Source organism: Myotis daubentonii, chromosome 4 (genome assembly GCF_963259705.1).
Source record: "Myotis daubentonii chromosome 4, mMyoDau2.1, whole genome shotgun sequence".
Taxonomy (NCBI): Eukaryota; Metazoa; Chordata; class Mammalia; order Chiroptera; family Vespertilionidae; genus Myotis; species Myotis daubentonii.
Genome location: NC_081843.1, coordinates 43765086 through 43790318, shown reverse-complemented (window position 1 = coordinate 43790318; position 25233 = coordinate 43765086). Strand labels below are relative to the sequence as shown.

Genomic DNA, 25233 nt, shown 5'->3' with positions numbered 1-25233 from the left:
ATGATTTCCACATAATTACAGTAAATCTTGTGATTCTACAACATGCCAAAAGCATAGTTTTTATTCCTTCATCATTATGTTTGACCCCTAGTTTGAAACTTATCTTAATTGTATTGATTATTTACTATGGAGAAATATTCAGTCCTTAATCTTAGTCTATTAAAAATTAATGGAGCTGAAGACAATAGCATTGATTAGCCACTAATGTATATATAAAATACTGGCCACCAAAGTGATTCTTTTTTGTAAAAATTCTTGACTTTAATTTCACTCTCAGCCAGGAATACGAAACCAGGAATACAGATGGAGTCCTATTTGGGGCTCAAAAGCTTTCTGGTTTTTATGCCTCAAGATTCATGGTTGAAAGTAGTGAGGGGAAAATCCCTGCTGATTAAGAAGAGTGGAAAATAATGCAGTAGCATTAGGGATCCAGAAATGTTGACATCATTGTTAATGAGCATTTGTGAGCACAGAATTGCCTTTATACATTAGTCTAATAGTGTTTTGGTGTAATCTCAAGCACTGAAAAATACTACTTTCTCCAAATCACAATCTTCTGCTCACTCAGTAATTATAATCACTAGTGGACCAAAACATAAAATATAATGTTTTGTTAAAATTTAAATACCAGGTATAGGTGCTTTGCTCTCTGTACTTGCTTATTTGGCTCCATTATTCATTTTGCTATGTTTACATTAACATAATTCTTAGCTACTGCTCTTGCCTCCTCTCTTATGTTATCTTGATTTTCTTTACTCATAAATTCGTAAGAGTTTCTATGAATCAATGTATCTCTTTCTAAGAAGAGCTGACATTATGATGTTTGTCTCTTGACTTTTACAAGAAAAATTATTTTGCTTGTGACAAAATTGCTTCTCAACTCACTGTCAACAATCTGTCATGTTCTGTGTCTCTGCTGAAGTGTAATATAGTAACTATGTCTTTGATGTGATACACTGGCTAACATGGTTCATGATTCACAGGTGGTAAAGTTTGAACAAGGTAATATAGTTTTCTTAGTCTTTCAGAAAAAAATTAAGCAGTAGTTTTGGAGAAGACAGAGGTGAAAAAAAAATACCCAGTGACACTAGATTCTATTTTCTTTCTTTATTTCCAGATAAATTTAGGGTTTGGTTATATTTTAACATTTGGTTTAAAGTCATGCCTGGAATAATTGGTTTTGTGATGAGGATTTTACCTTTATATCACTTGAACATTTATCAAGAAACCAGGGAAATTTTTGATGAATAGATGGGCTCAAAAAAACAAAACAAAAACCAAACAAACAAAAAACCAAAACACACACACACAAAACAAACAAACCTGTAACATATACTAGTACAGTGATCCTAAGATCTATTTCCTTTTGTGCCACAATGAGGTTACCCCTTGTTTTTTTTCCCTCAGCTGCTCACTACATTTCCTCCTACATTTCCTGCTAACTGTGAATTGCCCCTCAAGTCCTGATCTTGACCTTGTCATGTACTGCTGTTCTCTGATCATACAGTGATTCTTCATTCCTCTATGGCAGGGTTTTCAGCTCAGGCACTATTAACATTTTGGACTGGGGTGGAAGGTGGAGAGCTGTCCTGTCCTTTGTCGGATACTTAGCAGCATCCCTAGCCTCTAACCACTACATGCAAGTAGGTCTCCCCATCGCTTGCTGCTCTAGTTACAACAATCTGAAATATCTCTAGACATTGCCAAGTGTACCCAAGCGGAGAAAAAATTGCCCCTGGTTGAACCTCTGCCCACATGGTGTCATTGGGTAGTTGTTGTTTTTAATTCTATGGCAACAACTTCTTATGTTTTAGTTGAGTTTCTTCCCTAAGTTCTTCTAATCAATCTTTACCAATTCCTCAAAACACTCAGATATTAGTCAGGATGCTTTCTCCTTAGGTGGCCTGTTTTTAGTGTAATAACCCATCCATGAATGCTGAGTTGGGTAATTCTTTCTCTAGTGCCTAGGCCTTTTTTTCTTGGAACTGGAAAGGCATTGAAATGGATGACCATTTTACTTTCATTAAATAGTAAAAGTAGTTATTCTTACAAATCAAGCTCTTCAGTCAAATCACCTCCAACTCAATCTTCAATTTAAAGGAAAATTCTCACCCGCATATTTTAAAAAAACACACCATGTTTTAAATACTTTATTTTGAGAGTCGTTTTTGGTTGATAGCAGAATTGAGAGGAAGGTACAGAGATTTCACATATACCCCACCCATGCATAACCTCTAGTATTGTCAACATCCCCACCAATGTGTGTGTGTGTGTGTGTGTGTGTGTGTGTGTGTGTGTGTATTATTTTTTATCCAGGATGAACCTACATTGACACATTGTGACACATTATAAGTCAGTAGTTTATCTTAGGATTCACTGGTGTTCTACATATATTGGTTTGGACAAAAGTATAATGACATATATCCATCATTATAATATTATAGAGAGTATTTCCACTGACCTAAAATCCTCTGGCTCTGCTCATTCATCCCCTTACCCCCAACCCACCCAATTTCTGGGAGCCACTGATGTTTTATTGTATACATATTTTTGCCTTTTCCAGCATGCCCCATAGTTGAAACACTACAACATATAACTTATTCAGACTGGCTTCTTTCACTTACTAGTATGCATCTAAGCTTTCTCTATATATTTTCGTGGCATAATAGCTCATTTTTTAATGCTCAGTAATATTCTATTGTCTAGATATTTATCCATTCATCTCCTGAAGGATATCTTACTTTCAAGTTTTAGCAATTATGAAAGCATCTTTTAAAAAATAGATTCTGTTTTATCCTGTCTTTCTATATAAACAGAAGTTTGTTTATTTACTGTTTGGTATTAGATGTTACTTATCATCTGAGCAGTTATAGGTCTCCTAGTTTTAGAATAGTTTTCAAAACCCCATTTAAAACATAGTCCAGCTGTAAGTGGATAATTTTTCATTGCCACAGGCTTCAATGCATGGAGCAATTGCGATGCTAGCACTGTCCATCTACCTGCAGGTTAGAGGAGGCAGGTGCTGCAGGACATGAATTTACCAGACACGGGTCCCACAGGTACTTCTGAAGGAGAGAAAAGGTATGTGTCTGGAGGTGGGCAAGGGGATATATTTTCCAACAAAGATTCTAAGGACAGCAGTGTGTGAATATTAAACTCAAGTACAGTGAAAATATGAAGAGATAAATGAATATCAATATGCATTTAATAATTCATTTTATGATTTTCTACATTAATTTTTTCAAATTTTCCTCGGTCACTGATTAAGTCAATGCATGAAAAATAAAATAAAATTTTATCCAGAGATTTTAAGATCTGCTAGAGTTTGATGAGGACCTTGGAACTGAATAGAAATACTAATGTGAAAAATTATTTGAGAACACAACTGGATACTAATGGTTTATGAAGCAGTTTCCCTTCCAATGGAAAAGAAATTCAAGGAGTGACAGTATAGTCTAGAGCAGTGGTCGGCAAACTGCGGCTTGAGAGCCACATCGGTCTCTTCGGCCCCTTGAGTGTGGCTCTTCCACAAAATACTGACTTCTGCACATGGGCCACGAAGTTTCAATCGCACTGTACGTGCGCGCCCGCACATGGTATTTTGTGGAAGAGCCACATTCAAGGGGTCAAAGAGCCACATGTGGCTCACGAGCCGCAGTTTGCCGACCACTGGTCTAGAGGACTGAATTTTGAATATCTAAACATCTAAAATAAACTTTTAAGATGCAAACATCTGGGATTTAAAGCAAGCAAAATGATAATCTGTGATCATTAAAAATAGATTTATTTTTCTAGGAGTCTGATCTTTTAACCTATGAAAATAGGCTGAGTTTGGATTGTACATATATTATTAAGTTATGTGATTGCTAGTGTGATAAAATTGAAGTTTCCTTGTAAAGTTTAAGTCTGTATTATGTTTTGCACCAGCATAAAAGGAAAGAAAAATGTTTCCTTTTTTTATAACTATAGCAATACATGAGTCAAAATTCCTTTGTCTTTATTTCTACTATTAGTCTTCACATCTGGCGTGGATTAAACAACTCTAGGCCCCTGGACTTTACTCTGACTTTCTGAACAGTAATCTGATAGCCCATTCTTCCTTGTGTTCTTCAATTAGGGAAAGGAAAGAAAAATACCCAACTTACCCCAACATTTTAGCAGTCTTAACTCTTCTTTTTCCCAAAACATGACATTTTTCCTGATGTTTACTTTAATTAACTATTGCATAGTTAGAAAACTTAAATGATCTGAGTACTCACATAAAAATCTTCATACAGTAACATGAAACTCCAATAGGGATAAAAGAAACTGGGTTTTATTATCTTTATATCTCAAAGAAAGCAAAATATATAATGGGATTTAGAGAATTTGTTTCAGTAAATCATCTTACAATTTACATAAATGTTGGTGAATATAAATACTGTGTGTGATTTGTCCTTATGGAAATAACTTGATTTAAAAATGGAAATATTCTGCTTTGTTGCTGATGAGAGTTTATAAAATGACATTGTTATTTGTTCAGAAATTTGGTTTAATATTTGAGCTTTTTTGGTATCAAGTTATTGCTAACTTTTAGCTAAAACACAGTTAACAGGCATGCTGCAAGAAAGGGCTCAAATTGCTGTGCACAGGTTGATGTGCCTTTTGACAATGATGCAGGGAAATTAAGGCAGCCAATGTGTTCTTGTTTTTTCCATTTCTCATTGAATGCAGAAGACCTGGTAACTATTGTGGTTTCACTTCTGTGAGTATCACAGTTTCCCAGGCTCTCACTCTTCGCCAGGAATTTGTGGACTGACATTCACGTTCTTTGAGAAGCGATCAAACAAGAGGTCTTGAACCTAAAAATGTTATGGTGATTAAGGGCTTTGTGTGCTTTTTAACTCACCCCCCTACTCATTTTATTCCTCATGTCTCTTTTCCAAGTTTCTCTTCTCTTCATCCCGTCTCTATGTAATGTGGGGACATAATTTAGTTTCTCAAAAGCATTGAGCCTGTCATCTCTGCTTTACCAGCCTAGATCCAATTGCAAAGTGCAAATGTGGAACAAGTTTAGGCTCTTCCACTAGCCTGTCATTGTGGTCAGGTCTGTTAAACAAGTGGGGTACACAACGGAAAGCAACTTATGAGCCTTCTTGACTCTTTCTTGTCAGATGAATTGACTAATGCTTCTAGTTTTTGAGGTGTTTTTGTTTTTGTTTTTTGGCTAAAATTTTAATGAACTGCAATGAATATGAACACTCTTGGTTTTATCATACACTAGAAACTTTGAATTTTATTTTTGATTCATCACTTTGGGGCAGCATTTATTACAGCTATTCTAAAGCTCCTTGCCATTGTAAGACCGCACACAAACGATAATGTGCCCAAGGTAATTTAGTCTTTGCCCTTTTATCTTTCTAGGACTTAGAGATTTCATCTTTCATATTAGCCCCTTTCCCACCAGTACACAGTGTACTAAAAAGTGGGCATTGGCATGAGTTTAATACAGGATTTTTAGAAGTTACTGGAAACCAACAGGGAAGGGTGAGTCAGCCCAGAGTTAACAATAGTGGGAAGTTGCACCTCTCCATAGGTTTGAAGGGGCGGGAGGGGAGAACTGCCTGTAGCTATTTGGGATTTGTGGCCCTTGGTGGAATAACACCTGCACTGAAAACCAGCTGCATCAGCAGGGAGGGAGTTGGGCGAATGCGTACCCTGACAGCTTTCTCCTCCCACCCTGTGACCTCTATCTAGAAACTCTTTATTCAAACATAACCAAGCTAAAGGGTAAGAGTCTTTTTGTGGCTGTCCATGGAGAACAACCTCTTGAAGCACAGAACAAGGTAAAGAAGACTGGGGAGGGGTACATGAAGGGACAAATGGGAATGGCCAACACATCTGTAAATTAGTGCTTTTACCTGAAGATCTCAAAGTTCCTTTCTGCTCTGCAATTCTGCTCTCTCTCTCTCTCTTTTTTAAAAATATATTTTATTGATTTTTTACAGAGAAGAAGGGAGAGAGATAGAGAGTTAGAAACATCGATGAGAGAGAAACATTGATCAGCTGCCTCCTGCACATCTCCTACTGGGGATGTGCCCGCAACTCAGGCACATGCCCCTGACCAGAATCAAACCAAACCTGGGACCCCTCAGTCCGCAAGCCGACGCTCTATCCACTGAGCCAAACCGGTTTCAGCTGCTCTCTCTTATACATAACTATTTGCCATACCTCAAATATGTATATTTATACAATTTCTTGTATGGTTTCATTTTAGTACACAGTATTAATTATGACCTCATTTACCTAACATTTTATTTAAAACATGTTTTGGAATCCTTTTTGTTATTTGCAATTTTTTTTTTTCAATATTGGTGTCTCCTGGTGTTCATGGCACCATCACACTATTATCTTGAATGCTACACAAAAACCAATCCAGGAAACTTGAAATTAGGATTGTGTATGCTTTTCTTCATAGTTAGAGGGTAAACTGAGGATCTGACTCATTCTCTCATAGCATCATTAAGACTATCACTTCTCGGCCTTTTGGCTAAGATCAAGTATAGCATCATTAAGACTGACTTCTTGTTATTTAGTAAATCAATAGATTAGAACAGGGGTCCTCAAACTTTTTAAACAGGGGGCCAGTTCACTGTCCCTCAGACGGTTGGAGGGCCGGACTATAGTCTAAAAAAAAACTATGAACAAATTCCTATGCACACTGCACATATCTTATTTTGAAGTAAAAAACCAAAATGGGAACAAATACAATATTTGTATTTGCATGTGGCCCGTGGGCCATAGTTTGAGGACCCCTGGATTAGAATATAGGCAGGAACTGAGTTTAAATTCTGAGCATCCTAATGAACACTGTTTCTAAAGAAATATATAATCCCATTGAAATATACAATATGGAATGGATAGAGGTATTTATGTCCCCATCAAGGATGGGTCTCTGTGAGAAATAGCTGTAACTTCAGTGATTTTCTGAAAAATGACTCAAACTACTCATTTTTGGTTGTTGTTGTTAATCCTCACCTGAGGATATTTTTCCATTGATTTTATTTTTAGGGAGAATAGAAGATAGAGGGAAAGACAGAGCGAAACATCTGTCTGCCTTCTGCATGGCCCTGACCAGAGCCCCAGGCCGGTGAAGAGCCTGAAATCAATGTACATGTCCTTGACCAGAATCGAACCCAGGACCCTTTGGTCCGCAGGCTGACGCTGTATCCACTGAGCAAAACTGTCTGGGGCTCAAACTATTTATCATTATTGAAAACCTTTAAAGGAGCATGTCTCTCCATATTACTAGGAAGGATGCTGCTGGGAAGTTGGAACTCCCACTTCAGTGAAACAGCTGTTTGCAAATGAATGAAGAACTGTTTGAAATAGCAATGAGGTATGAGCAATTATGAAGATCTATGATCCTATCTAATAAAGAGGGAATATGCTAATTGACCCTCACACCATTGCAAAGATGGTGGTGCTCACAGCCAATAAGAAGGGAATATGCTAATTGACTGTCACACCCTCAAAGATGGCAGTGCCCACAGCCACAAGATGGCTGGCAGGGGAGGGCAGTTGTGGGCGACCCTGCCGGCAGGGGAGGGCAGTTGGGGGCAACCAGGCTGGTAGGGGAGGGCAGTTGGGGGCGACTGGGCTGGCAGGGAAGGGCAGTTCGGGGTTATTGGGTCAGCATTGGAGCAGTTAGGCATCGATCAGGCTGGCAAAGGAGTGGTTACGGGGTGATCAGGCTGTCAGGCAGAAGTGGTGAGGGGCAAACAGGCAGGCAGGCAGGCAGGCAGGCAGGTGAGAGGTTGGGAGCCAGCAGTCCTGGATTGTGAGAGGGATATCCGAAGGGTCCCAGATTGGAGAGGGTGCAGGCTGGGCTGAGGGACAACCCCCCTCCCCAGTGCACGAATTTTGTGCACCAGGCCTCTAGTGTATATATAATGTAACTGTCTGCTTGAACTGCCATAACAAAATACCACGGACTGGGTGGCTTAAACAATGGAAATTTGTTTTCTCACAGTTCTGAAGGCTAGAAATCCATATGAAAGGGCCTGCAAAATCACTTCCTGACATGAGCTTTCTTTTCCTAGTTTGTAGACAGCACCTTCTCAACTTGGCCTTTCCTCAGTACATAAGGCGGGATGGGGGGGGGGGAGAGAGAGAGAGAGAGAGAGAGAGAGAGAGAGAGAGAGAGAGAGAGAGAAAGAGAGAGATTAGCAAGTGTGCCTCTCTGGTATCTCTTTTTACAAGGATACTAATCCTATTGAATCAGGTACCTTATCTCATTTAGCCTTAATTCCTTAGCTTCCCATCTCTAAACACAGCCATTCTTCCACTTAGGTCAGGATTTCAACATTTGAATTTCAGGACACAAACATTCAGGTTATAACATATGGAAAACAATGTAAGGCCTTTACATTATAATATTCTTTTACAAAAGTATGATTTCAGAAATATTGTTCCAAAATTAATTAATTAGATACTTTCAGAAAGAAATCCTTTCAGCTTATTCATTTTTGTCTTAAATTGTAGAAAATTTGGAAAATTAAAAAGGAAGCAAAAAAGCATAGCCACCCATCAATCTTTACTCAGCTTTAACACCTGTTAATCTTTTGATAAAATTTATTTCAGATTATTTTGTGTGCATACTACTTTTAATATCAAGCTGAAATTAAATAGATTTTTAATATTTTAAAATATGTTTTATTGATTTTCAGAGAGAAAGGGAGAGGGAAAAAGAGATAGAAACATCAATGATAAGAGAGATCATCAATCAGCTGCCTCTTGCACACCCCCTCCTGAGGATTGAGCCAAAACTCAGGCCTGTGCTCTGTCTGGGAATCAAACCGTGACCTCCTGGTTCATAGGTGTATGCTCAACCATTGAGCAACACTGTTAGGGCAATTTTAGAATGATATTTGCTAATTTGCATGGATAATTTCAAAGAGAGATATATGTTACCTAAATTTATTTAGGGGAACTTTACGGTCTTTTTCACAGTATTTCTTTTAAATGCAGTTTAGGTTATAATTAACTTACTGATATCTCCCTTTAATTATATTGGTGGTGTGAAGCCTGGAAATATTTCCTTTTTTAAAAAATTATATTTTACTTTATTGTTGACATTATGCCATATGTCTCCTATTTCCCACCCACCCCCCCTTTTCTACCCAGACCCTACCCTCTGGTCCTCACTACATTGTTGTCTGTGTCCATGGGCTGGGCATATGTGTTCTTTGGCTATTCTCTTCACCTCCTTTAACCCCTTTGCCCACCCACTCACATCTGTAAGTCTACATCATGTATCCATGTATCTGGTTCTATTGTCAGTTTATTTTGTTCATTTGATTCCTTATATAAGTGATATCATTGGTATTTACCTTTCTCTGACTGGCTTAATTTGCTTAGCATTATAATCCCCAGGTCCATTCATGCTGTTGCAAAGGATAAGAGCTCCCTCCTTTTTATAGCTGTATAGTGTTCCAGTAAGCCACAAACTCTTTGCTTTCTAATTAGTAGAATCAGCAGATAGAGGTATTTATTGCATGGTATTTATAAGAGCATTTTGTTACTGTATTGTTTAACTGAAAGTTGGGCCAAATACATATCTAATTGTTCTACGTTTTCTCACTTGACATGTTGTATAGAGAGAGAATATAGACCTAAAGAGATGGTAATAACAAAATGCTTAAATATTTAGGGATTTCCAGGCCATTTCAAACTACTTATCCTCTTAATTTTAATTGATGTCATACAGCTATGATTTTCAACTCAGAAATTCCAGCAAAACCACAGTCTAATGAAGACATGGTGGGAATTTTCACTGAAATCTTTGTGATTGGTTTCTATTGGACCTGGATATTAAGCTCCATTAAATATGCGGTCATCTGCTGTGTCATTGTTACAAGGGAAACTTCCCTTTTCAGCATTCTTCAGTTTGTATTGTTTTGTCAGGTCCTGCTATGAGACTTTTATACATTGAAAAATGGCAGTTGTTAGGGTTCATTTTCATAGTTAACCTAATATTAACACATTTAGGAGCTGTACCATATGTTAGAAATTTTCACATTTTTATAACAAATGTGGTATTGTAAGCAAATCTGACTTTTTGACACCATTTAAAACTTGGGTTTTCACATTTAATGATAGTTCCTGATTATGACAAGCTGAACCAGTTATATGAAATTGCAAACTTGTTCAAAGTACTGTTTTTGACTATTAACTAAAAACTGAATTAGTCTAGAATTACTGAAATATTTCATAGTATTGAAATTATTTTATTACTATACTGGATTTGTCACTAATTTTAAATGACAGCATTTTATTTTCTATTTCATCAACTCAACCCTTAATGTGATAACTGCCACATGGTAAAAAATAAATAAATAAATATTTGTTAATAAATGACAATAAGATAAGTGATTGAAAAAAAATAAATTTGGCTAAAACGAATGTTCTTTATGCTCTTTCCTCCAAATATCAAAACAATAATAAGCAAAAGTATTACAGAAATGTAAGGCAATGTAATAAGCCTTCAAATTAAACAACCTAGTAAGATTTGGAAAATGCTCAAAAAATTTAGATATAACTATTTTTTATAAATGTACCTTACAATTCAAGTTAAACATCAGATTTGGTGTTTGTTTTTCTCTACTAAAGCTAATAAAAATAAAATGGATATAACTAGAGTGTTTCCTGTCTTGAATCAACTTGATAATTTTATTAATTAGAATTTAAACGATTAACCCAGAAGAATGAATAGAAGAATGAATGAATATGCATATTTTCCTGATTATTTTCCCTAAGACAAATGCAGACGTGTATTTGCATCTGTTTTTCTCCCTTGTCATATTTACTACTTTGATTAATAAAAGGTTATTTTTTTCATACCTCTCCAGTGGGTTTCCTCTTTAGTTGGGACAATATTTAAGCTGAAGGTACATGAAAAGTTAAAATATCTAAAGTTAACCACAGTAAAGAGAGCATTTAAATGGATTCCCAGTAAAATTATAATTATCAAAGTAGTTTTTCTCATTCATCCAATTTCCTATTATGTTTTCTTTTAAATTGTGAATGGCTAAGTACCATGCGTAATATTGCCTTTTCACGGGATGAACAACAGTGTTCCATGGAGGGGGAAAATTGCATATAAGAAAGTCTGAACCATATTTTTACTCATATAAGAAAGTAATCACTTGGTAATCATAAAAATGTGGTATGCAGTGAATACCACTTTTCCATGATTGTGACAAAGTGTTTTATGAAATAAAACAAAAAATCTTTGGTTGGTCCAAAAATCTTAGTAGCATAACAAACCACAAAAATAGGACTGCTACATGTGGGTTTCATAGCACCCGGTGACACCCTTACTTGTTTCATTGATACATGAACATGTCTATTTGGGGTATAAAACATTTTTGGTAAAGTCAATAGTGAACCCCAAATATAATTTTTCCAAACCTACTACTTTACTGATTTATTATTCGTGCTCTATACATAGATGCAATTTTGTAATTTATAAAACTGGTCACCAGTTAAACGCTAATAAAGAAAAAGCTAGAGCATCCAAAAGAGTTTCCACCTTTATAGGAAAAACAAGACTTGGGTCATTAGACTTTAATAGCTTCTAATGTCTGGGGACATTGGAACAATTACCCATTGAAGAAAATGATTTAGCTGGCTGGGAAAGCTATTCAGGAGGGGCTAAAAACTCACAAATGCGTTTCAGGTTTGGTCTGTGAGTTTAATGGCCATCTCTGGACAGATGATCGCCCTTGATATGGGAATTGTTCTGCATGATAGAAAGCTTGTCCTAGAAAAGCAGGCAAAATCTGTCGGTAGTATTACAAAATACAGAAATATTTAACAATGTGTCTTTCTAACCATCCTCTCACAAGTCCACATATTCAAAATAGAAGAGGCGTCAGAAACACAATGTCAGTGAAGTCAATAAATGTGATTTTAAATCCTTGAAAGGCCAGTTGCAGCGGTCTCCCTCGATATTTGAGTCTTCCAAAGCATCACCACGCTGGGTCAGTAAAAACCTAATCTCTGCATCTTTTGGAAAGAACACTTCCTAAAACGCCGAGCCTCCTTTCTGTTGTGACATGATCACACCGATTTGCCAAACACTTTGATAATGCATTGGCTTTCTTAAATTTCTGTATCTCAACGAAAATCATATGTCATATATGGACATACTGCGTACCCCAACTGCACTACAATATTTTCTTAGGATAAATAATCAGGTGCTGGAGATTAAATAAGCACTGAGGATCATCAGAAGATCTACACCTGGGACCTCATAAAGTTAATTTGTTTACCAGGATCCACAATGGCCCAGCCCACTCACAATCCTAAACCGAAATCTGCCTGAATTTACTGGGAAACACCTGTCAGGGAAACCTAACTTCATCACCTTGGGTTGTTTTACCCTACAACAGGACCTGCTGGCCCTATCAGAAATCGCCTACCTCCCAGCAGCCAATCATGCCCTATTTCTGCGTTGTCCCTTCTAATCTCTACAAAACTGGCTCTGGCCCCAAGTTCCTCTAGTTTAGTACAGCATACTACTTGTGAGGCTCTGTGCTCCCTCTTGTCATTTGAGAATTTTGGCGGCTTTAATGGGACCAGACAACAGCCTCTGACGATTCCAGGGACTGTTCTGAGATGCCCGTGAAAGTGCTCACCGAGTTCCTTTGGTTGGCTGCCTCTGCCCTGTCCTCGGGATCTCGGGTAAGCTTCTCGAGGAGCGAGCTCCGCTCATTTTGTGTTCTGAGCTCTTCCAGTTTGTTTGTCCTACTTCTTTTGGGTGGAAATTGGTGTCTGAGAAATTTTCTGGGCGAAACAACATCTATGTTTGCGGCCAACCTCACCAGCAAGGTAGGTGCCTTCTGGTCATCCTGACAGGTCTCCAGATCTGTGCACAAGCCAGAAACAGGAAGTAGGGTTGAATTCGGAGGGTTCTTTCACAGGAAAATAATGGGTACCCCTCTATCGAACAAAGAAGATAGCAGCCGTTAAGGGACTCACAAAGCCTCAAGTGTATTCACAGCATAAACTGCTGGGATCTTGAGAAAATGAATTAAGTCAAGAAATTCAAACTTTTTTGACAGCACATAAAAATCTAAGTAGGCACAAGTTGGATTATTACGAGCCATCAGGGCATCTGCCACTATAAAGAATTTTCAAGACAGGAATAGTAGATCTGTTGCTAATGGAAATTTCAGAAGCCAAAACTGCAAAATTCACCCACCTTTGGCTTCTTTTTACAGAGGAATTAAAGATATTTGGGTTTATTAGTAAACATGTTTTGTGTCACATTGGAAAATTTGCTGTGAGAAAGAATATACTTGTAGAAATCATGAAATTTACTTATAAATTAGCCAACTCACAGAATGCAAGGGTAACTCTCTTTGAAACTGGATCTGTTGCTTCCATTTTATAAAGACCCTTGCGATTGCATTGGGCCCTCTACTAATCCAGGATAATTGCCCATCTCAAGGGCCTTAATTTAATCACAGCTGGAAAGTCCCTTTAACCATCTAAATTTTCATATGCCCAGTTCCAGTAATTAGGACCCTTATCTAGTCTATCACAGATGCCTAAGGGAATTTCACAAGCAAGTATGTACAGAAATTTAAAGGAGTCGTGGATTCTAGAAGGACAATGAGATGTACTGGAACATTCCTGACACAGCATGTTTGAACCTAAGGGGTGTCCTATACCAGAAAATTATTCATTCCCTACATCAGTTTCATCATTTCTTAAATGGAGGTATAAATTAAGGGTTCTTATGAGGCCTATGACTACACATTGTAAACTGCTAGTTGTTATTGATATCATTATATAGATTATATAGATGATTAAAATCATCCATATATATTTTTCTGTTCATTTCTATGTCAGATACTGTTGTTTCTAGAAATTTAAACACATCTGTAAAAGTTAAAAAGGGAAAAATGAAGATCACAGGAAGGTAGGGGAAAGCTATGACTTTTAAAATTATGAATAGGGTTTCAGTTAAGCATATAGTGTGGAAAAAGGCGCCCAGGAAAGTGAAGCAGCATGAAAAAGAGCCACACGTGCATGAATGTACACATGTGTGGTTAGTTCATTTTAGATTATCCCGTCCTTGAGGACAATGGTTTGTTTTTGCTGAAATCAGAACATAAACCCACATAATTAGGAACTTAATAACTCTTTTAATGAGAGTGGCAACTGCAATGTCTAATGCTATACTAGTTGGGCTTTTATGTAAGCTCTAGTTAAAATGTAAATACATTCTCAAGCATAGAAATAATGCTTTGGAAATCATTTTCTCTCATTTATAACCAAATGTTTTTGTTTCATTAAGTATCCACCAATGAAAATGTAAATGCCAGTTTAAATACTGTGTTACTTGAAGTAAGAAGCACCTACACAAAAATGAAGAAGAGGAATGAGAAGGAAAAAGAAAAAAGACACGCACACTTGTATTCATCCAACCATTCATTCCCTGCAGGCTTATAATATGTCCCACTCTGTCCTAGCAAAGGAGAGCAAATGTTGCAGGAGAAGGACCATTTTATAAGGGATTGCTGCCTGCAATGAAGAGTGGGCTATGTAAACATGGGCAGAGAGGGATGGCATGTCCTCCTGAGTAAGACAAGTTTGCCATTTAGCAGGACTAAGGCCGGGAGCCATTAGAGGTGCAGTTGCTGAAGTAGGTAGGATCCACACTACAGAATATGCATAAACCTTGCTAACATGTTTATGTTCTTTCTTCTCATTGAAGGTGACTTCTTCTTGTCTCAATTGATCCCCTCATTCTTCAAGATTTCCCTTTTTTTCCCCTCTCTGGCTCAGCCTCCCACTTTAATAAGCGTGTTTATGTTATCCATTAAGTTTTCAGAGCATCTACCTTTGCCTGTTTAGCTTTGGATCAGTATAACTTAGTCCCCCACCCCCCTACAGATGGACTGCTGAACACTGCAGTAGAAAAACACATGATTTTTAAACAATACGTGACTAAAATCTGTGGTCTCCAGTAACAGCTAATTCCTAAATGCTGTGTCTGTGGGTTTGCTCCACCAATCACATCAAGATTATACTCATAGCCCTTGCTCTGCAGTTACCACTCAGATCTTGTGTGTGCTCCAGTGGACATGGTTTTAAATGTGTGTGTTTTTATGTATGTGTAGGTGCATACACATCAAGTGTATCACCATAGAATAGCTGTTTGTTCCTGAACTTTAGATACATAAAATTTTATAGTGTGTATGTACTCTTTTGTGTCAGGCTTTTGGCCTTTATGTAAGAATGGTAATTTTTTTCATCTATGAATGTTTGGAAGAATTCATTAGTCTGTAATGCACTGAACTATTTGTGCCTGGAGCTTCCTTTCTGGGAAGGTTTTTAATTATTCGATATTTTTAATAGATATCGAACTATTTAGATTTTATTCTTGTGTTGTAATAAATTGTTTTGTGCAGGGAATGTATTCATTTCATTCAGTTTTGAAATTGATTTAACGTTTGAAATGTCCTTCAGCTTTCCCAAGGCATGGTTAAATTTTAGTGTTTGCATATTCTTTTATCTAATTTCTTAAATATATTAATCATAGTTATTTTGAAGTCTTTAACTGCTAACTTCAAAGTGTGTATTCTGAGTCTGTTTATATTCATGATTTTGCTTCCAGATTATTGATCACATTTTTCCTATTCCCAGGTCTAGATGTTTATTATTATATTATTATTAATTATTTATTGGCCATCTTAAATTTATTTATATTTATGTTGAAGTTATATTACCCATAGCTCTAAGTCATTCTGCAATTTCTTAAGCTTTGGACTTTACTACCTATTCTTTTTAAACATAAAGGTGTGTTTTAGCACTGCACTTACTGGATACTTTTCAAGCAAAGAGTTTTAATTAGTCTTAGTCACATATAAATCAATGTTATTTTTTATTTTTTTAATCATCATCCAAAGATATATTTATTGATTTTAGAGAGAGGAAGGGAGAGAGAGAGAGAGAGAGAGAGAGAGAGAGAGAGAGAGAGAGAGAGAGAGAAACAATGATGTGAGGGAGAAACATCAATTGGTTATCTCTAGAACATACCCCAACTGGGGACTGAACCTGCAACCTTGGTGTGTGCTCTGACTGAGAATTCTACCCACAACCTTTTGGTGTCTGGGATAATGCTCCAGCCAGCTGAGCCACATCAGCCAGGGCTCAGTGTTATTTTATCTAGTCTCATCTGGTAATATAACCAGGAATAATTCTATGATATATTTTCATCAAATTTAATTTTTATTTCATTTTCACTCATCACCAACATGATAGTGGGAACAAGATTTTAGCCCAGACAAGGCAAAACAATGTTTTCATTACTCATCTTCTTGGTTTATTTTATTATATTTTTAATCCTCACCTGAGGATATATTTTATTGATTTGAGCGAGAGAGGAAGGGAAAGGTGGAGAGAGAAACACACAGAGAGAAACAGAGAGAGAGAGACAGAGAGAAAACTTTATGTGAGAGAGAAACATGGAACAGTTTCTATGTGTCCTGACTGAGAATTGAACCTGCCACCCCTTACTGTATAGAACTATGCTCCAACTAACTGAGCCACACTGGCCAGTACATTCTCTTTATTTATTGGAACTTGTCACATCCTTTTCGTGTAGATGTTAACTTAGTTTTTAAAAAAGTTATCTAAAACCATATTCATTCAAGGAAATCTCTTTATATGCTACTTTAATCTTCTGAATTCTGCCATCAATAAAATCCAACTCTTAAGTTATGGTGAATAATCATATCAACTATCTATTGAATATCTACTGCTTGTCAGGAACTATGCATGATTCTTTATATTAAACAGCAGTAATTTTTATAACTCAAGAGGGTATATGTTAGTACAACTATTTTAGAGATTAGAAAGCTTAGCTTCAAAAGTAAAGTAACATATTGATAAACAGTAGCTATAAAAATTACAAATGGAGGCAGACTCCTTTATCTTTCCACTTTTCCTATTCTGAATTGTATCCTGGCAGGGGTATTCTTGCGGGGAAATAATGCATATGACCAAGACTGAACATTTTAATTAAATATTGCACCTCTTAGTGTTTTTTATATCATGTCCTACTGATGTAACAATCTGAGTAGCTTTCTTCTCTCAACTCCATTGAATTTTATCAACCGATCTTCATATAGAATAGTAGAGCTTTCTGAGTCTACTATTAAATATAAATTCTAAATCAAAAATAGCCTGACATTGAGGTTAGTTCCCTATAAAAGTAGAGAATCTGCTAAAGAACAAATACACAAACCTTCAATGTGTGTAATTGTATGTTTTTTTGTATGTGTGTGTGTGCATGTGTAACTATACATGATATTAGTATGGAGTAAAATTTGAAGTGAAGAATGGGAAAAGATTAGACAAGTATGATCAGCCCGCAAGAGCCATAGAGTTTGAATTATATATGGGAAACCAAAAGACCACTTCATGCAAGAGTTGTATCTTTAGTAACGTAATCTGCCTGTGTTATGCAGAGGGTTGGAATATCAATTGGGGACATTACAATAGTCAAAGTAAAAAAGGATAGGAATGTGTAATGTATCAGATACATTTAAACATGGCTACAGTGGGGTCTGTACCCTAAAAAGCATTCCTTTTAACATATATTTGGAAGAGAAAACAGTAATGTAATGTTTGGTTTTTATCCAAAAGGAAAAATAAAAATTGTCCTCGGGTATCTTAAATTCCAGTCGCTCTGCTCTGAAATGTGACAGTTTTGGGGGGAAAAAGTCTGTAAATAAGGAAGCTATGGATCAGAGGAAACTTCTATGTGATTTTTAAAAATGTGGTAGTTTGCCAATTACCTCCCAGGAGATGCATAAGTAGTAAAATCAATCCTTGAGAGGCATAGATAGTGAAATCAATGCAGCACTTACCTGGCCTATGTAGTCCCTGTCCCCAGGGAAGTAGACAGTTGCACATTTACAGCTGCATTTTCATAGACAGCACTTTCTCTCTCGACACCACTCAGTATCCATTATACTATGGAGAGCACCAACATGTACTTTTAAACACAAAAATGCAACATTCTATTTAAGGTTTACAGTGATTTCTTACTTTTTGAGACACTTTAATACACTATTATTTCAGTGCCTTTTGTATTTAGGAGAGAATCTAGACATAAAACTCTGAAGAATAATCACAGACTTTTAAACAGACACATTTTACTTCCTCAAAAGGAAAATTTAAAGAAATAATAAAATCATTGCTTCTGAATGAAAGACAAATATCACATCTATCTATGTAAATGGATTTCTTTGGTAAAATGTCTCATGTATTTTTATTAGAAATAACAAGACAAGCAAAATAAAGGTGGAGGTTGAGAGAAGGGGGAAAATGGAGGGGCTTATATTTTCTATAATTAAATTACAGTTTATCTGAATTGATTTGAATATTGGTTATACTTCACCATCTTTTTCTTAACACAAGTCAATTACCGTTAATAGCCGAAGAGGAAATTTGAGGCTTGAAATGTCTGTGTGGGAGTCTAGAAATGAGAATCTCATATACTAACAAACATATATTAATGTTTTTATTCTCTTATGGTTCTTAGTTTAAATGTTATAATTTTCCATATAAAGCTGTAGCTCATGCTTAGTGTCATTCTGATTCTTTAAAAGCTTTATCAATTTTCTACTAATATTAGCCATGGGTAACATGTGTTTTGACTTATATTTATATGAGTTTTTCTTACTCTGGAATATCTCCAGATAAATCTAATGCAAAAATTATTAATGAAGCTTGCTTGATTATAATACATTTTCTTGTTAAAGCTTTGTTTTGTTTGGCTTCTATTTGAATATGTAATTTATTTGATTCCATTATTCTTTGAAACCTCTGGTAAAAGGGTTTGGCAGTATTCTTCAAGGTTAAGTTTTTGATCATAGGCTTGATTAAAACAAAATATACTGATCTAATTTTGGCAAATGAGTCATAAATTGTGATGGATGACAGAATCAGATTTTCAATATACCTCAGCAAATAAAATAATGATTAAAAATGAAATAATGAAATTTAAGATGAGTAAGTATGAAGTGTTAAAAATAAAATTCAGGAGTTGGAATAAATTTGATAAAAAAAATGTGAAAAAAAACCCTTAGAATTTTCAGTTCACTGCAAGCTAGAAGTGTCATCTGAATTCCTATTGGAATCTTGAAGATATATTTTCTATTTCATCTGTGTATCAACCACAGCCCTTTTAAATGGCCTTGCACATAGCAGGAAGAGGTAAATATAAGCATTAAAAAGACAGGTGCCCTGGCCAGGTGACTCTGTTAGTTGGAGTGTCATCCCATACACCAAAAGGTTGCGGTTAGATTCCCAGTCAGGGCACATGCGGGAGGCAACCAATCAATGTTTCTCTTTCACATCAACATCTCTCTCTCTCTCTCTCTCTCTCTCTCTCTCTCTCTCTCTCTCTCTCTCTTTCTCTCTCTCTTTCTCTAAAATAAGTAAAAACATATCCTTGGGTAAGGATTAAAAGAGAGAGACAGAGAGAAGAAAAATGTTCTTTTTGGAGTTGTGTTGCAACTTCTGGCTCTAAAAGTTACATGATTTGTAGTTCACATTTCTTGGTTTCAGTGTCTTTATCGGAAGAGCTGGTCTGATTTATTAATAAGATTTCTTTTAGCCTTAATTTCCAATACTGACTATGAACTTATATAACACGCATGCAAATAAGCCTGGTCTGTCAAAAGAAGGCAACTAAACCCTAGCTGGTTTGGCTCTGTGGATAGAGCGTTGGCCTGAGAACCAAAGGGTTCCAGGATGGATTCTGGTCAAGGGCATGTACCTTGGTTGCAGGTTCCTCCCTGGCCCCAGGCTCTGGTCAGGGCTCATGCAGGAGGCAACCAATCGATGCGTTTCTTTTACATCAATGTTTCTCTCCATCTTTCCCTCTGTCTTCTACTTTCCCTAAAAGTCAATGGAAAAAAATATCCTTGGGCAAGGATTAACAAAACAAAACAAAACAAAACAAAATAAAGGCAACTAAGGTAATGTTGGGATTTTCTCTTTCATAAACCACTGATGGACTTCGACTAGTAAAGACAATAGCTCTGTCTCAGAAGCCAAAATGTGAATCAATGGATGAATATTATAACCAAAAGATTGTTTTACTAAAACAAAAAAGTGTCATCTGTAACATTTAAACAGTCTGACCGTCTGTCAGAGAAATTTTAGAGAAAATGTGTACAGTCAGTGTGAGATAGAAATAAATCTAAGTTTATTTTTAAATATAATTTGGGTATTTGAATTGTGTGCAATACAAACGTTTTGTAGGTAGCAGTAGAGTCACTTGAAATAGTTTGAAAAGATTTGAACTAAATACCTTTCCCATAATTTAAGAATGTTACACTAAAATACTTAAAAAAATATAAAAATACCTTGGCGATAATGTTTTTCACACAAGAAGGGTTATACTCATGGACATGCTAGAAAAATAATGGACTATTTATAATTCATTTGACCATCTCCTTCACAATGCATTGTTTCTATCTAATCGGTCTTCATGTCCTATCAATTTCACCCTCTGCTAGTGTTAGAATTCATTATTCTGATCCCCTGAAAATCCATCTAAAGATTCTATTTGTTTTCTATTTCCCTCTCCTGTAAGTTATATATGCCACAAGAAAAATCCACTAGAGTGGGGAAAACTAATGTTGTGGAGAAAGAAAAAGTCCTGGATTATCATCCTTGAGTAGTCAAGAGTGAGTGGGATCTAGTGTTCTCAGGAATCCTTGGCCCAGCCCTTTAAATGCCTAAGAAATGCTCAGTATATTTTAGAAATGTGAGTTGAAAAATATCTATAAAAATATAAACACTATACTTTTTCTCAGAGTAGGATCTGAATTAATTGATAATGATAATTTACTTCTTTTAATTCATCAATAATATTACTGAACTATTTAAATAATTATTGCCAAAGTTAGCATTTATTCAGATGCATTTTTATAATCTCAAAACATCTCTACAGTGCATATAATTATTTTCTCAATTTTAAGGAGAAGGAACCTGAGGCTCAGAAATGCTAAGTGTTACAAAAAATCAATAACCAGAAAGTATTGGAAGTGAAATGCAAATAATGAATTTTGGGCTTACGGCCTAGTCCTTTTGAATACACTTTGCTAAGTTTTATTTAAAGACCCTCTTTACTCCCTTCATCCACACTGGAGAACCTAGAAGTTCAAGATTACAGAATATTCAATCTGGAAGAGTCCTTAGATTCCTATTCAAATAAAATAACATTAAAATCCATACAGCCAATTGATGGCAGGGTCCTGTTGTCTTGCCAAAGCTACATGACTATTAAATGGTCAAGATAATTAAAAAATGAAAAGAATATGTTTGTCACATGTCTTGAGTTCTTCCAACTCTTCATTATCCTAATACATTGGAAGGTTGCTAATCTCTTTGTAGTCTGTACAAGTAGGTTATGAGTTACCAATGCAGAATCATGAAATTAATGCAACCATATTTAAAAATAAGTTACTTTAATCTATACCACTTGAAGTGAATATATTTGCCAGTCTTTTGGTACAGATAGTTACCTCTTGTTTAAATATGTGATCTTTTAAAGAAAATGGTATTTATTTATTTATTATCACTACATCTTTCCTGTTTTAATTTTTTGTTTTTTTTTTATTGTTGACACTATTGCAGATGGTCACCATTCCCTCCGCCTTTGCCTCGCTGCATCCAGCCCCCACCATCTGTCTGCTGGCCTTCCCCACTCTGTTGTCTGTATCCGTGGGCTCTGGATATATGTTCTTTGGCTAATCTCTTCAGCTCATTTTAAAGAAGTTTTCAAAAAGCGGTCTTTCTTAAATAAACCAGAATTTAAAAAATTGAGTTTGGTTTATTTAAAATGGAGCAAGACTCTAAAAATTGGTACAAAACAATATGATTGCAGATTCCTTCTATGGTTTTACTATGTGGTCCTTCCCATAGTAAATATGTGCTTCCTACATATTTTAAGGAAATATATTCCAAATTTGAAAATACATTCAAGGTGGCATGTTTTACCAATGTCCTACTAGGGCACCATTTAATAGGCACTGCCCACACATTATTTTTTAGGAAAATATGTTTTGATTTTGCTATTTATTTTTTAATTATAATATAGATATTATAAGGCTACACAATAATCTGCGATTTCTAACAAAAACTTATGTTTTTGATGCCCTTTATGATATTAACTTAGTTTTGTAACTAACCTAGCAGTTATCCTAATTTTATCTTGTTAATAGAAAATTGTTTTTAATATTCTAGGAAACAGCCTTACCTTACTATCTTACTAGTGCCTCATTAATAAGTTAAATAACATAGTGGCTTATGTTCATTTTTTATTTTTATGACAGTCATGTTGTTAAATTTTATAAAATTTATACATTGACACATGTAATCCAAGAAATACTTCCATTATAAGTGACTTATCTTTCTAAAGTATTTTTCAAAGCACTTACTTCACGTTCATGCAAGCAATCTTTATTTTCCTTTTCACAAATTATATTTCAAAAGTTAATATAAACTAAAATGAAGTTATAATTACAGTAGAAATTAAACTGGTGAAACAAGGTTGAGTTGTATACCTACCTTAAATGAAACAATTAAAGGTAGTCTAATAGCAATAATTCTATGTGTTGTGGCCATAATTGTTATATTTTAAAATATGAATAATAGGAATATTTATTGGTGAGCAGTAACTGGTGGTTAGTTAAAGAAAGTATCCTAACTGTAACACTTTACCAAGAGTAGTACTCATATGTAATAAGGTCTCTGCACACCTGATTTTCAAATCTTTACAAAAATGTCTGATTGATTAACTTGTTCAGATTGATTTATCTCAATGTGTCAAATCTCTTCACTGGATCTGTTATCTGTAGTTGCATGCCCTATTGAAGGTTATACTTACATTTGGAGGGATTATTTTCTATGGAAGTGATGAAAAGGGAATAGTGAAAGCCTATTTAACAACCTTGAGGAGGAAAAATTATCACCAAGGAGTAGAAAGCGTTTCTGAAGAAAATGGATATGGTAGCCAATCATGCTAGTTTCAAAATCAAAGTACTGCTAGGGGATCACCAAGATATATTTCCCAGAAAAAGAAGTTTAGGTAGCACAAGTTTGCTGCGTTTTTGGCCAGTGAAATTTGACTGCCGTCGAGACCTAAAGGGGTTGCTATGGATGGCAGAGGACTTAGTGCTCAACAGTGGTACAAAATGGCATGTTGACCTTAAAAAAAAAAACAACAGTTAATTATTTTATCAGCAAAAATGGGTTTATTCATGAATAGTACAGATTTGTAATTTAGGACAAGCAAAAAGCCTAAGCCTAAGCGACCAGCTGACCGTTTGACCATCTGACCGGTAGCTATCATGTGCACTGACCACCAGGGGGCAGACGCTCAACACAGGAGCTGCCGAGCTGCGGTGACTTGGCAGCTGCGGTTCTTGGGTAACGCACCCAGAACCAGAGAGGAGGGAGCCCAATTCTGGGGTGTGTCACCTGAGAACCACCCTCTCGCAATCCGGGACCCCTTGGGGGATGTCGGAGAGCTGGTTTCAGCCTGATGGTTGTTAAATAGGCCAGGCTGAGGGACCTCACCGGTGCATGAATCTGCACCGGTCCTCTAGTATATATTATATGAAAGTGGAATTTAAGAGGAGCTATTATAAACAAAAAGTATAATGGAGGAAATTGGGAGTTCAAAGTGTAATCAATTTTTTAAATTGATTTCAGAGAGGAAGGGAGAGAAACATCAATGATGAGAGAGAATCTCTAATTGGCTGCCTCCTGCACGCTCCCTACTGGGGATCAAGCCTACAACCTGGGCTTGTGCCTGACCAGGAATTGAACCATGACCTCCTGGTTCATAGGTTAACCCTCAACCACTGAGCCACACCGGCCTGGCATCAAAGTGTAATAGCTTTTTATTGTGACAGTCTATCATTGGCTGAGCTGTTGTCAGGGGAGCAGAAAATCTCTGCTCCTACTGGGGAAGTAGAGTAGAAAACACCCTCTTGGAGATGCAAACATGTCTCTTCTTGTTTGGGACAAAAGGCAATAAATGGATAGGTGTGAGAGCTCCCCCTAACTACAGGCCCTCCTAACTACAGTATTGGTTGAGGTCTCATTTACTAATTGTCACTGTTAACAAGAAAAACAACAGTATAGCTGGATGATTGGTAATAGGAATGCTCTTTGGAGAGAGAATAATGGACTTGTGCTTTGGATTTTAATTCCCAAGTGTCTGGAGATTCTCAGATCATCCATGGGAGAGAAGTAGTGGCAATAGGCTGCAGAAAAATATGCTGCATTCCCTGCTAACCTGGCTAGTCCATTTTAATTTATTTTAGAAAAATAAAGAATGTGACCTTTCATTCTGAATTTTTTGTAGCTTTTCATTAACATTATTCTGAGGGGTGGGGGAGCAAACCTTTACACACAAGAAGTCAACAAAGTTCATAGAAATTCAGGAATCAATTAGCAAGGTAAAAGACTTTATTTTAGGGAGAAGACAGAAAAATTTAGTGCTGGGCCCAAACCTTCCATGTGTAAATTATAGCACCATTTTAACTGTGAGAGACTACCTTTATAATTACTTATATGTAGGGTATAAAATTAATAATAAATAATAGTACATAACCTATCATGGCAGTTATTGGCTCAGGCGAAGTAAAATTAATTGACATTCTTTTGTCTCAGAGTATTTAAGAAATGTCGGAAATGGCCTTAAAAGAAAATACCTAACATATTATACATTACATTTCTTTAAAAGGTTTTATAAAACTTAGATTAAAAAGTTGGTCTTCTAACTGCATTGATTTATGTCTCCGGAAAAAGTTAGATGATGAATCATTTCCCCTTCAAGTTACCTTTTTCAAAATATTTTAGGGATTTTTAAACTGACTGCAACTTCTCTCAAAGGCATTAGCTGTTTTAATGCAGATTCCGTGTGTGCCAACTTCTAAATGTAAAGAAGAATGTGGTCTTTAAATAAGGAGTCCTTACTTAAGATACCTACTTTGTATGGAAATGAATGTATCTCAGGGCTAAACAAACAGATCTTCTCCACCCGCCCCTCATCAATGAAGACAGGAAATGAAAATTAGCACAGTTAACATACTCTTTTTCAATCAGTCATTATGTTCACTATTTTAGCTGCATTTCCTAGCATATACC

General features: G+C 36.1%; 1 pseudogene; it reads left to right on the top strand.

Moving 5' to 3' along the window:
• Positions 1-6509: 6509 nt before the first annotated feature.
• Positions 6510-6612, top strand: LOC132234038 (U2 spliceosomal RNA; annotated as a pseudogene).
• Positions 6613-25233: the final 18621 nt, after the last annotated feature.